The 11,450-nt window shown below is 36.2% G+C and overlaps 2 pseudogenes; both read right to left on the reverse strand.

Moving 5' to 3' along the window:
* Positions 1–8,366: 8,366 nt before the first annotated feature.
* On the reverse strand, positions 8,367–8,893 carry LOC106144679 (small nuclear ribonucleoprotein E pseudogene; annotated as a pseudogene).
* Positions 8,894–9,812: 919 nt separating this feature from the next.
* On the reverse strand, positions 9,813–11,114 carry LOC101959484 (magnesium transporter NIPA2 pseudogene; annotated as a pseudogene).
* Between the last annotated feature and the right edge of the window lie 336 nt (positions 11,115–11,450).

Below are 11,450 nucleotides of genomic sequence, written 5' to 3' on the forward strand. Positions count from 1 at the left end.
ACTTTTTGTGGATGAGTAATAGGTATTTTCATCAAAATAGGGAAGTTTTTAGCCATTATTTCTTCAAATACTTTTTCTTTCTCTTTTTCTTTTCCCTGGCCTGCAAATCCCGTTATCTATATGTTGGTACACTTGAGAATGTCCCTTAGGTCTTTGAGACTGTTCTTTTTTTCATTCTGTTTTCTTTCTGCTCCTCAGACTGGATAATCTGTCTTCAAATGCACTAGTCCTTTCTTCTGATGGCATAAATTGGTTCTAAAGTACCTCTCTAGAAAAATTTTCATTCCAGTTATTATATTTACAACTCTAGAAATTTTTCTTCAGTTCTTTTTATTATTTATAAAAACTCACTATTTAGTGAAACATAGTTGTCATACCTTCCTTTAACAATTAAAAATAGTTTTTTCTAGTTCTTTAAAAATACTAATGAAAGCTGACTCAAAGTTGTGTAAAAGTCTCACAGCTGGACTCTGAAGAGAAGCTTTTATTGGCTTATTTTTATTCTTTCCTGCATTTTCCAGACATTTTGGGGAGAGGTGAATATGTCTTATTTCTTTTTATTGAAATCTGGATATTTTAGATAATATAATAACTCTGTTCAGATTTTCTTCTCTCCCCAAAATTTGTTTTTAATGTTGTTATGGTCGTTGCTGCTACTGCTTATTTTAATGGCCTTTCTGGATTAATTTTGTAGAATCTTTTTTTTTCTTTATTCATTGTTTCGAGCAATAAAGATTTTATCTTATTGACAAATTAATAAAATATACAAAAATAAGTAAATTTCATTTTAGTTTTTTTTCCTCAGGGTAAGAAACATTTGTTTTAAAATTTTACATACTATCAGGTCAAACTGTATCAATAGGATCACTTCTTATGCTCATATGTATTACACATTATGGTTGAGTTTCTATTTTCCAAATATTTGTACTATACAAATTATGAGATGCAAATATATATTTATTGATAATTCAAGATCAGTTTTTTCTTTTTATAAAATCATGAGTTGTTTAATTTGTATAATACCCATAGGGCAGAGAGGTAGGAAGGGAATGATGGTGGAATGTGATGGACATTATTATCCAAAGTACATGTATGAAGACACTAATTGGTGTGAATATACTTTGTATACAACCAGAGATATGAAAATTGTACTCTACATGTGTAATAAGAACTGTATTGCATTCCGCTGGCATATATAAATAAAAAATTAATTTAAAAAAGGAATAATGAGAAATATTATACCATATGCTGTAATCTAGCTTCTATTATATTTTTGGCATGCTTTCATTACTGTGTTCTATGCCATAATTTTGTAGATTCTACATTCCTTGAAACATGTAGCCACTGATTTCTCTGCTACAATTTTTCTTTTTATTTCCAAGTTAAGTTCTTCTTTTTATTTCCAAGCATGGCTTCCTAGGACTTGCCCTAGGTCTGCATAGTTTAAAGGTCAATCAGAAGATGTTCTTCAATGCCTTGATTCACTTTTTTTTGGCCTCACACATGCTAGGCAAGCACTCTACCACTGAGCTGCATTCCCAGTTCTCAAGCCACCCTTTGCCAAGTTATTGTTTGTAAGGGCATGCCTTGAAACTTTAGACAGTTTACAAAAAAGACATTTCCTGCTTCCGTAGGGCCTCAAGGTTAGCCAGGAAAGGTGTTCCCAAATCCTAAGTATTTCCTGGGCAAGTACACAGCTCTGCACATACCCAGGAATGTCAGAGCTTTGTAAAGTTCCCTGTGGTTATCTAGCTCTCTGGGTCTACCTTTTACATTTATGGCCAAGTTTTGTTGTTGGTTTGGTTTGGTTTGATTTGGTTTGGTTTCTTATGGTCAAGCATTTTTAAGCAGTTGTTTTTTGGTTTTGGTTTGGGTTTGGGTTTTTTTGTCCCAAATTGAAATCATAGTCTTACACAGTTGCAATATTACCAGCAGATTGCCACCATTTTAGTATTCAAATAGGACTCTTTTTCCCCCCCAGAGATAAACTCTGAATCAAACAAGTCAAGATAAGAATATAGTATGGGAATGGAGATTTTCCAGGTTGCTAAATTCAGCCAAACTACTGACTACATTCTAAAGATGGGACTTTTATCAGAGACCCTGAGCCTTTGTCTGTGTGTGTGTGTGTGTGTGTGTGTGTGTGTGTGTGTGTGTGTGTATGCTATGCTCCTGTCAGTGGAACCAAGATGGGGATACAGTGATATGAACAGACTAAAGTTAAACCATCACATACCCTGCGGTTCTTACTAAGGTCCAGTCATGCTTCTTTTTTCCCTTTTGAATGAATGCCTTTTAGTTTGTTCTGTACCTTTTGTTAATTTCCAGAGTTCTAAAATTGTTGGTTTTTATTGTTGTGCCATTATTTGTTGCTTTTGTGGGAGAGCAGGTTCCCAACATCCACCATTCTTCTCAACACCCTTTATTTTTAAGCTGCCTTGAAACCTGTCAGGAAGCAAATGAAATGGAAAGTACAAAAGGATAATAATCTTCATATATAAAAATATGACATCAGTAATGGAATATTCAAGAAAATATCCAAAGGATGATGATTAGAGATTTGCAAGCTACACCCTCGGTCCACACTATTCAAACTGGTTCTAGTTTTCTTCCTAACATTCAAGACTGCAGACAGTAGGAAACTTTCATCTGTGAACCTGACTCAAGAAGACCCCCTTACAACCTCATCAGAAGCTACTATCATAAGATGTCCTCAATGAGACAGGAACAAACACTTGAAAACAAGTAATCTACCAAGCAATGTATCCACGAAGACAAAGAACTGATAAAGATACATAATTAAATCAACCGAATGGAATGTCTCAGCACACTTGTATCTAGGAAGCCACTCTTTCCAAGGTGTTTAATGAACCCCCTGGTGGAACAAACTCTGCGTTTCCTTTGTGAGGCTATTAAAATTAGAAATTAGTGTCTGGAGACCACTGATAAACAAGGCTCTCACTGCTCATACGAGTCAGTTATTATGAAAATTTCCCTGAGGATGGATTCCTGTGGTGCTCACAAAGCTTACTATTTGTTTTCGAGGATCTATAAGGGGTAACAGCCCGAGTCAATGGATTTGCACATTTCTGGGACTGACATCCATCAGCCATTTAGAATAGTGATTTGAAGGGTTATTAGTTTCTTGATATTGTTCCCAGAGAGATGATGGGGTATAACCTACAATAAAAGAAGAACCGGAAACTAAAATGTATCCAGCCAACAGGAAATGAGAGTCAGACCCAGCCAACTGTTATCAAACATGCTCTCGTCTGTGTTGTCTCCTTAATTCCAAGGCTCGGGGCATCAAGAGCCTAGAACATGATCACTGGCCAGCACATGATCACTCTCAGCCCGTTCTGACCTTTACCCACTAAAGCTGCTAAGACTGTCTGTACATTTCAACAGCTTGCTTTTATGGACCATGAAGAGTGGGCACAAAACCCTGAAAGCCTGTTTCTCATGCAGAATCTCTTCCTGGTTGCTTTTTTCCTTTTCTCCTTTGCCATTAAAATTTACCTCTTATCTCCATTTCTAAGACTCTATTCATATATATATATATATATATATATATATATATATATACACACATACATACATACACACAAATATATATATTTATATATATTTATATATATATATATATATTAGTTGTAGATGAACACAATACCTTTATTTTGGTTTTTTATTATTTTTTTATGCCAGGGATTGAACACAGTGACTCACACATACTAAGCAAATGCTTTACCACTGAGCCACAACCCCTGCCCTCTAAGCCTCTATTCTTCTATCAATTTGTATAAACATTTACCAAGTAACTCTGTGCACCATACACTGAGGATGCAAAAATAAGAGAATGTGGCAAGAGCACTTTAGCAAATACTACAGAAAATGTTAACTTGCAGTTTTATTCAAAAACCAAATCTAGTTCCTCCATATCTAGTTCCTCCCTTGACTAAATTCTTTGATTCTGAAAACCCCATTCAGCCAACATTCCTACAGACCTGGCATTCAGCCCTGACCCAGACCAGAGAGGGAGATCAACATATGTACACAACCAGAGAGGGACAGGAGGAAAGTCATTCCAGGCTAAGGTACAGGTGAACTTCATTATAAGGATAGAGTGCTGCTTTGGCACAGAGTGATGTGGCAGGAGGCTTGTGAGCTGGCATATTCACTTAGAATCCCAAATCTCTACATCCAAGTCCCTAAACATGCATACACACCACACAAACAGAAATAAGCATGCATGTGGGTGAACCCAGAAACACAGGTATACACTCACAAAAACACAAACACACATTAATCACACATACACACAAGCACAGAAACACAAAGAGATGCACATGAATTCATGCATATCCACAGAAATACATAAACACATGCCCATGGTTGAATGAGTGAATAAAGAAAATATGATATTTTAATACAATGATATGTTTTTTCAAGCCTAAAAAAGAAATGTATTCTGTAATTTGTGACAATGTAGAAGAAACAGAAGAGCATTACGTTAAGCAAAATAAGCCAGACTCAGAAAGAATAATACCATATGATCCCACTGCTATGTAGAAGTTCAAAACAAACTAAGCTCATGGAAGTAGAGAGTTCCTTAAGTGGTTGCTGAGGTTGGTGTGAGGAGGAAAGGGAATTGGGAAGACGTTGATCAAAGGACACAAAATAACCAAGGAAAACACACAGAAAGGAAAATGCAGAGCCGGAACCACCATGTGAGGGGACACCGGGTTCAAGAAGTAGATAGAGAGAGAGTGACGAATGTAAAAGAGCTTTGAATGACTTTCACAGAATGGGGTCTCCATCCACAAAGGGGACTAAGTTTAAATCCCAGTGAGTGGAAAAAAGTGGTGGAAATGGAAATTAAAAATAAAAGAAAAATGTAAATGACAGCTTGCCTCGACAGCTCATGTGTTGGAGGAAGACTCTGGTACCCAAGCACTAATCAACATTTACAGATGATAAATTCAATTATTTCTTCTCTTAAGTATTTTTCATGCATAGCATAAAAATCCCATTGTCCTACACATCATCATAAATTTTACTATGATTCATTTTGTAGATTTGGCTCATGAGACCTGCTCAGAAAGACAAGTGTACCAGCCTCATGTAGAATATTGCTAATAGAGGAAGCTTTACATTATAAGCAGGAGGTATCTTTTGCCTTCTGCTCAATTTTGTTGTGAAGTTAAAATATTTCTAAAAACTAAAGTTGGGTATATTGGAGCTACTTCTGAGTTTTCTGTTTCACTGATCTCTGTGTCTGTCTCTACAACAATACCACACTGTCTTGATCATAGTCACCATATAATAAGCCTTGTAGTCATGTATGTGATTCCTCCCACTATATACATCTTTTTAAACACTGGCTTAGCTATCCTATCCAACTTTCTGTATAAGTTTCATAATAATGATATTTACATCAATCAAAATCTTGCTGTGATTTTGATAGGAATTATGATACACATATAAATCAATTTACAGAAAATTGATATTTTTACAGTATTGTCAATATAAAATAATCAACTCTGCTTTGAGAAAATAATAGTTAATTCCAAGCCATATATAAATGACCTTGTCTCAGAGACAGATTCAAGTTACCCAGAACAATATAGTTCCCTGAGGAATTTATTCAGGCTTTTATATTCATAAAACATAGTAGGTGGGGTCATCAAGAAGGCAGACTACAATGATATGGGAAAATCTCTTCCATAGGATTAAGATGTTATCTTTAACAAAGTGAGTAAATCTGTTATAGGATTCAGATGCTATCATATTCTTAGCTTTAGGGTTGGTGGAGGCCAGAGTTCTACTAAGCTAAGTATACATTCCAGAAGTTTCATCTAATAGTCACAAGAATGCTAGGCCAGATGCAGAGGTTGGTAATAAACAGCCATTAAAAAAACTAAAGGGCTGGGGTTGTAGCTCAGAGGTAGAGTGCTTGCCTAGCACAGGTGAGGAACTTGGTTTGATCCTCAGCACCACATAAAAACAAATAAATAAAATAAATGTTAAATTATTTTTAAAAAGAAACTAAAGATAGCCCAAGTTAAGCTTTGGGTCTTAATCTGCAATGTGCAATCTCTTCACAATCCATCTCTCCACAATCACCATGATCACAATGGTTTAGTCAGCCAAGATCAGTTAGCAGGCTCTCAAATACAGACGAAGCTTCCTTGGAGAACTTCAGTTCATAGTGTCTCCTCTTCTGACCCATGAACATGGTATACCTTCCCATTTATTTTGATCTGCTGATTTCTTTCATTGGAGTTTTCTACATAAAGACTTGTACATGTTCTGTTAGATTTTTATCTAAGAATTTCTCCCTCCTTTCTTTGAGATTTTAAATGGTATTGTATTTTTAATTTCAGTCTTCATGGGTTCACTAATAGTACATAAAAATACAGTTGACTTTTGTACATTGTTCTTGTGTTCCATGACCTTGCTGAACTATTTATTCATTCTAGGAGATTTTTTTGTAGTGTCCTTGAGATTCTCAGTAGATAAAATTGTGTTATCAGCAAATAGGGACAGCTGTGTCTTCCTTTCTTCTCCATGTACCTTTAGTCTCCTTTTCTTCCGTTATTGAAGTGGTTAGAAATTCCAAGTTTACATTGCTCCAGATAGTAGGAAAAAATAGTCTTTCACTAATCAATGTGATGGTAGCCATATGTATGTTTCTGTTTTGGATTGGTTTTGGTAGATACTACTTATCAAGTTGAGAAAGAAATGCATGTATGTGAACACACACACACACACACATATGTATTACATTTTTGTTTCCTATGGGGTTTTATTATTAAGTAGTATTACATTTGGTCAAATATATTCCATACATCAATTAATATTATCATCTGACTTTTCTTCATTAACCTGCTAATATGGTGGATTATATGGATTAATTTTCAAACACTGAATTAGCCTTGAATTCCTGGATTAATCCTTACTTGACCACAGTTCATAATTCTTTTTATACATTACAGAATTCTACTTGCAAATATTTCATTAAGAATTTTCATGTCTAAGATAACAAAAGGAACTAGTCATACATTTTCTTTTTTCCATATTATGTTTGTCGGGTTTGAGTATCAGGGGCTATCCTTTTAATTTCTGGATGTGTTACTAATTTTGACCCCAAAGTATTTTTCCCTCTTGGAATTATGCATCTAATAACATGAATGCATGCCAGTTCAGCAATGAAGTAAAGTTTATTCTTGACCAAGAATAGAAATAGGAGAAAAGGCTCACAGATCAGTTTCTTGGCCCATAGGAGTTTAGGGAGATATAGATATAGGGTAAGAGAAATGAAGAGAATGGGTAGGCTAATAAAGGGGGAGAATATTCATGTCTTTTCTGGGAATAAATGGAGATTTTCCAGGAACTTGAATGTCTCTTCTTTTTGCTCCTTTTATGGTTCCTTTTATTCATCATCATGGCGATTGTTAGCTATTGCAGATGGGGTTATAATGAAGTTTCCAGTGATTACTCTGGCAGCCATCTTAGATCCAATCAGTTTCAGCTACCCCTCTTGAAGGAGAACTTCTGGCCTTCAGGCTTCCTGTTCTCAAAGATAAGTAAGATTAAAGCAGTGTAGAAATTCAGTTAGGTCACCTAGGGGTACAAAATCAGGGAGGTATAACATAAGAGACTGTAAAATTGGTTGCAGTTCCTTAAATACTTGATAGAATTCTCCAATGAAACCATCTGGGCCTGAAGATTTCCATTTGGAGAGCTTTTATGTTTAATTACAAGTTCAATTTTCTTGATAGTAATAGGCTATTCAAATTATCTGCTTCAGAGTGAGCTGGGGTACTTTGTGCTTTTCAGGGAATAAGTTCCATGTAAGTTGTCATATTTACACATAGACTTACATGTAGTATTCTTCTTATTCTTCTTATTATCTCTTCAGCATCTGTATCCATATCCTCTAACCTAATATTAGTAATTTGTATTTTGTCTCCTTTTTCATCATCAGTTTAAAAGCCACTTCCTCCAAAAAGCCTTCCCAAAACTCTCCCCCTTGTCCTTCCAAAGCACATGAAAAGGTGCTCAACATCACTAATTATTAGGGAAATGCAAAAACCAAAATGATATATCACCTCACACCAATTAGAATGACTACCACCAAAAAATCAGAGAACCTACGTGCCAAGTTAGTATGTGGAGAATTTTTAATAAAATTTTTAATTTTAAAAAAAGAGTTCTATCAGATTTATTGACATCTGGTAATAACATATAGGGAAGCAAAACAATATGAACATGTGTTTTAAAACTATACTCTCAACAAAGGATTCATTAAAAAAAAAAAAAGCCTAGCTTAGCTTTCTCTGTAATTTCTCACTTCATTGATCATTCTAATTAGAGACATTTTGTGGCAAAGTAACATTATCTCCTTTTAACATCATCCAACTCAGTTGTTTTCTTGACTTTTAGAATGACTCTCTCCTGTATCATCTAATACAAGTTTCACATTCTCATCAAAACCAATAATACAGCCTTCTATCCTCATATTCACTTGCTCATGGAGCCACACCCGAATCCAGGATCTGTTTCATAAGTATCTGAAGATGAGGTTTTGCAGATGGGCTGCACCATCACCTTCTGCACTTTCTAGCCCTGGCCACAGTACACCTTGCTAGATTTTCACCAAGACCACACATCAACCAGCAAGTTACCTCAGAAAGCTAAAAAAATGTTAACTCTTATGCACTGCTAGAGGGAATATAAAATGGTGCAACTGGTAAAGAGCTAGTCAGTCATGAATGGGTAGCAGGAAAAGGACAATGAAAGGTAACTGAAAACCAGAAGAAGCCTACCAACAGGCAAGTACCTGGAAGTGAAGGACCTGGTATGTCAAAACCTCCCCTAGCCATACTGACATCCCCTTAAGGAAAACTATTATTTCTTTTTTGTTTGTTTGTTTGTTTCAACTTGTCTCTTTATTATGAGCTAAATTTAAGAAATCACTCTTTTCTTCTGATTTTATTTCCCATTTATTAAAAGGTCTAAATAACAATTAATGTATTATGAAAATAGACTGAAAAGTATAAGAGCTGATATAAAATGGTCATAAAGGTTCCCATGGAATTCAAGTAACCAAAGAATAAATCCAGCCAAGGTACAAAGCAGAGCCCAGCCCAGCGGATGCACGATGTGCTGGTTTAATAGGGTTCTAAGAATACCATCAAATGAACACAGTAAACCACATGTGTGGTGACAAGTCATAGCCTAAGAAATATTTCCTTGGCATGATTCTTACCATTTTTTTTTTTTTTTGGTCTGTGAGTTTCCTTCATTTAGTAACTTAGGATTCCCTTTAACATTTCAACATCAAAATAATTCATCCAAACAGGAGCCACTTTTATAGGTAAGATAAATCAGAGGATAATGTTTTGGGATAGTTTTGTTCTTGTTTACAATCAAAAAGCCTTATATGATCAGGGATTGATGGGAATGGGAATGACAAATGTACATTTCAGACTTTCATCAATAATGAGAAAATAAAGCATTGTTATAGACTTAAAACTTGTCATTAGTGCATTTAGATTTTGAAGAAAGAATCAAAATGTAAAATACCTGTACAATAATACAATGTTAATAGAAACTGGCCACATACTGAGGCCATTTTTAGTGAGTTACCATTGTTTAAATATAAGAAAAGTAACTTCTTGGTCCAAATTAGTGAAAACTTAAAAAAGATTGTCTTTAGTTAACATTATTTGAGGACAATTCTTTTTCAGACAGATTCTGATATTCAAAATCACTATAACATAATTATGGATTAACCTTTAAATCACATCCTAAAAACCTGTCAGATTTCCATTTCTCTGTGAGATATTCTCATCACTGTGTTGTTCAATTCCACGGGATAAGCTTTCTTCATTATTAATACATAGTAGGGAGGTTGCCATTCATTGCTTTATCATCTTTTCGAAAAGACACAGGCAGACTTGCTAGACTAAAGCTGATATCTTTAAAGGCATGCAACAAGAATATCCCCACATGATTGTGAAGAAGCCACTCAGAGTCCCAATGATATCATCAGCAGACATATCTTGCCACTCCTTAAAAAGAATAGCTGAACAAGTTAAAACTGAGGTTGTGAAGAAAACGTAATATATTGGTGTTACAAGGGAAGTGTTGAATATGTCCAGGGCCTGGTTTAGGTAATTGATCTGTGTGCTCACACAGATGACGAGGCTCAGCAGCAGAATCCAGGCCAGGGGATGCCGCAGCCCACGCTTTCCAGCTAACATCATCTTTTATGGTGATGCCCATGCCCTTTGCACAGGACACTGAAAACGCCCCAATCACAGAGCAGATTGTTATGTACACAAGAATATTTGTCTGTCCGTGGCGAGGTCCCACCACAAAGATTAATATCAAGGACACAATGACCACAATTGTTGCAAATACCACGAAACCTGGATCACCTAACTTGTGTGACATTTCAATTAACGTCTCAATCTCCTCTTCCTTTGGAGCATGGATGACCATAACTGTAGATCCTAGAATGCTTAGCAAACATCCAATTTTCCCATGAAGATTAAGTCTTTCATTTAGAGAGTATGAAGAAAGAATGGCACTTACGAGGACGCTGAGAGCTCCCAGTGGAGTCACTAGCGTGGCTGGTGCAAAGGCACATGCAGCGAAGTTGGCCACCTCGCCTGCCCCCATTGACAGTAGTCCAGCCCACCACAACCATTCTTTAAGATATGCATGGCCACCTTGACCTGCTCTCATGGGTCCTTTTCTGGCAAGTCGCAGAAGGCCTTTTTTTTTTTTTTTTTCAAAATGAAACTCCCTCCTATGAAAATGCTGGAGGTCATAGCCAATGCCAAACCAATACAGAAATCATATTTTCCACGCCCTGGGCTCATTTCATTTGTTACTTAAGAAGCTCCTGTGAATCACATTGATCACAGAACAGAGAAACTGCTGGCCCTGAAGGCAGGGGGATGCCGTCTTCACATAGGTAAGTTTAATATGGTCTCTCTTTTGAAAACCTGGGATGATTTATTCATTCTCATTTTCTTGTAAATACTACCCTTTATTTCCATTTAAAGTTTTTAACTTTCTGTTCCAGCCCAGGACATCCTCTAGCCCCACCTCGGCTGGGACCGAGGCCACCGCCGAGGAGAACCTGGGCACGACTGAGTCAGGAAAACTATTATCTCAAGATCATGTCACACACTACCAGCTGGGCTGGACCTCTCTTATTACCAAAACTATCACAACCCCCAATCATCCAGGCAACCAGAACATTAAGACCCTCACAAAGAAAGCTTACTGAGGACTATTCAAAGGGTAATAAACCAATTAATTAAATAGGCAGGAAATTGAGACCAAAACAGAGGGACTAAATTTCCTTATAACTCCAACTCTATAAGCACCACACCATCCTCTCTTGGGGGTAGTCCATTCAGTTCCTAGGTGTT

The sequence above is a fragment of the Ictidomys tridecemlineatus genome, chromosome 2 (genome assembly GCF_052094955.1).
Source record: "Ictidomys tridecemlineatus isolate mIctTri1 chromosome 2, mIctTri1.hap1, whole genome shotgun sequence".
NCBI classification, from domain to species: domain Eukaryota; kingdom Metazoa; phylum Chordata; class Mammalia; order Rodentia; family Sciuridae; genus Ictidomys; species Ictidomys tridecemlineatus.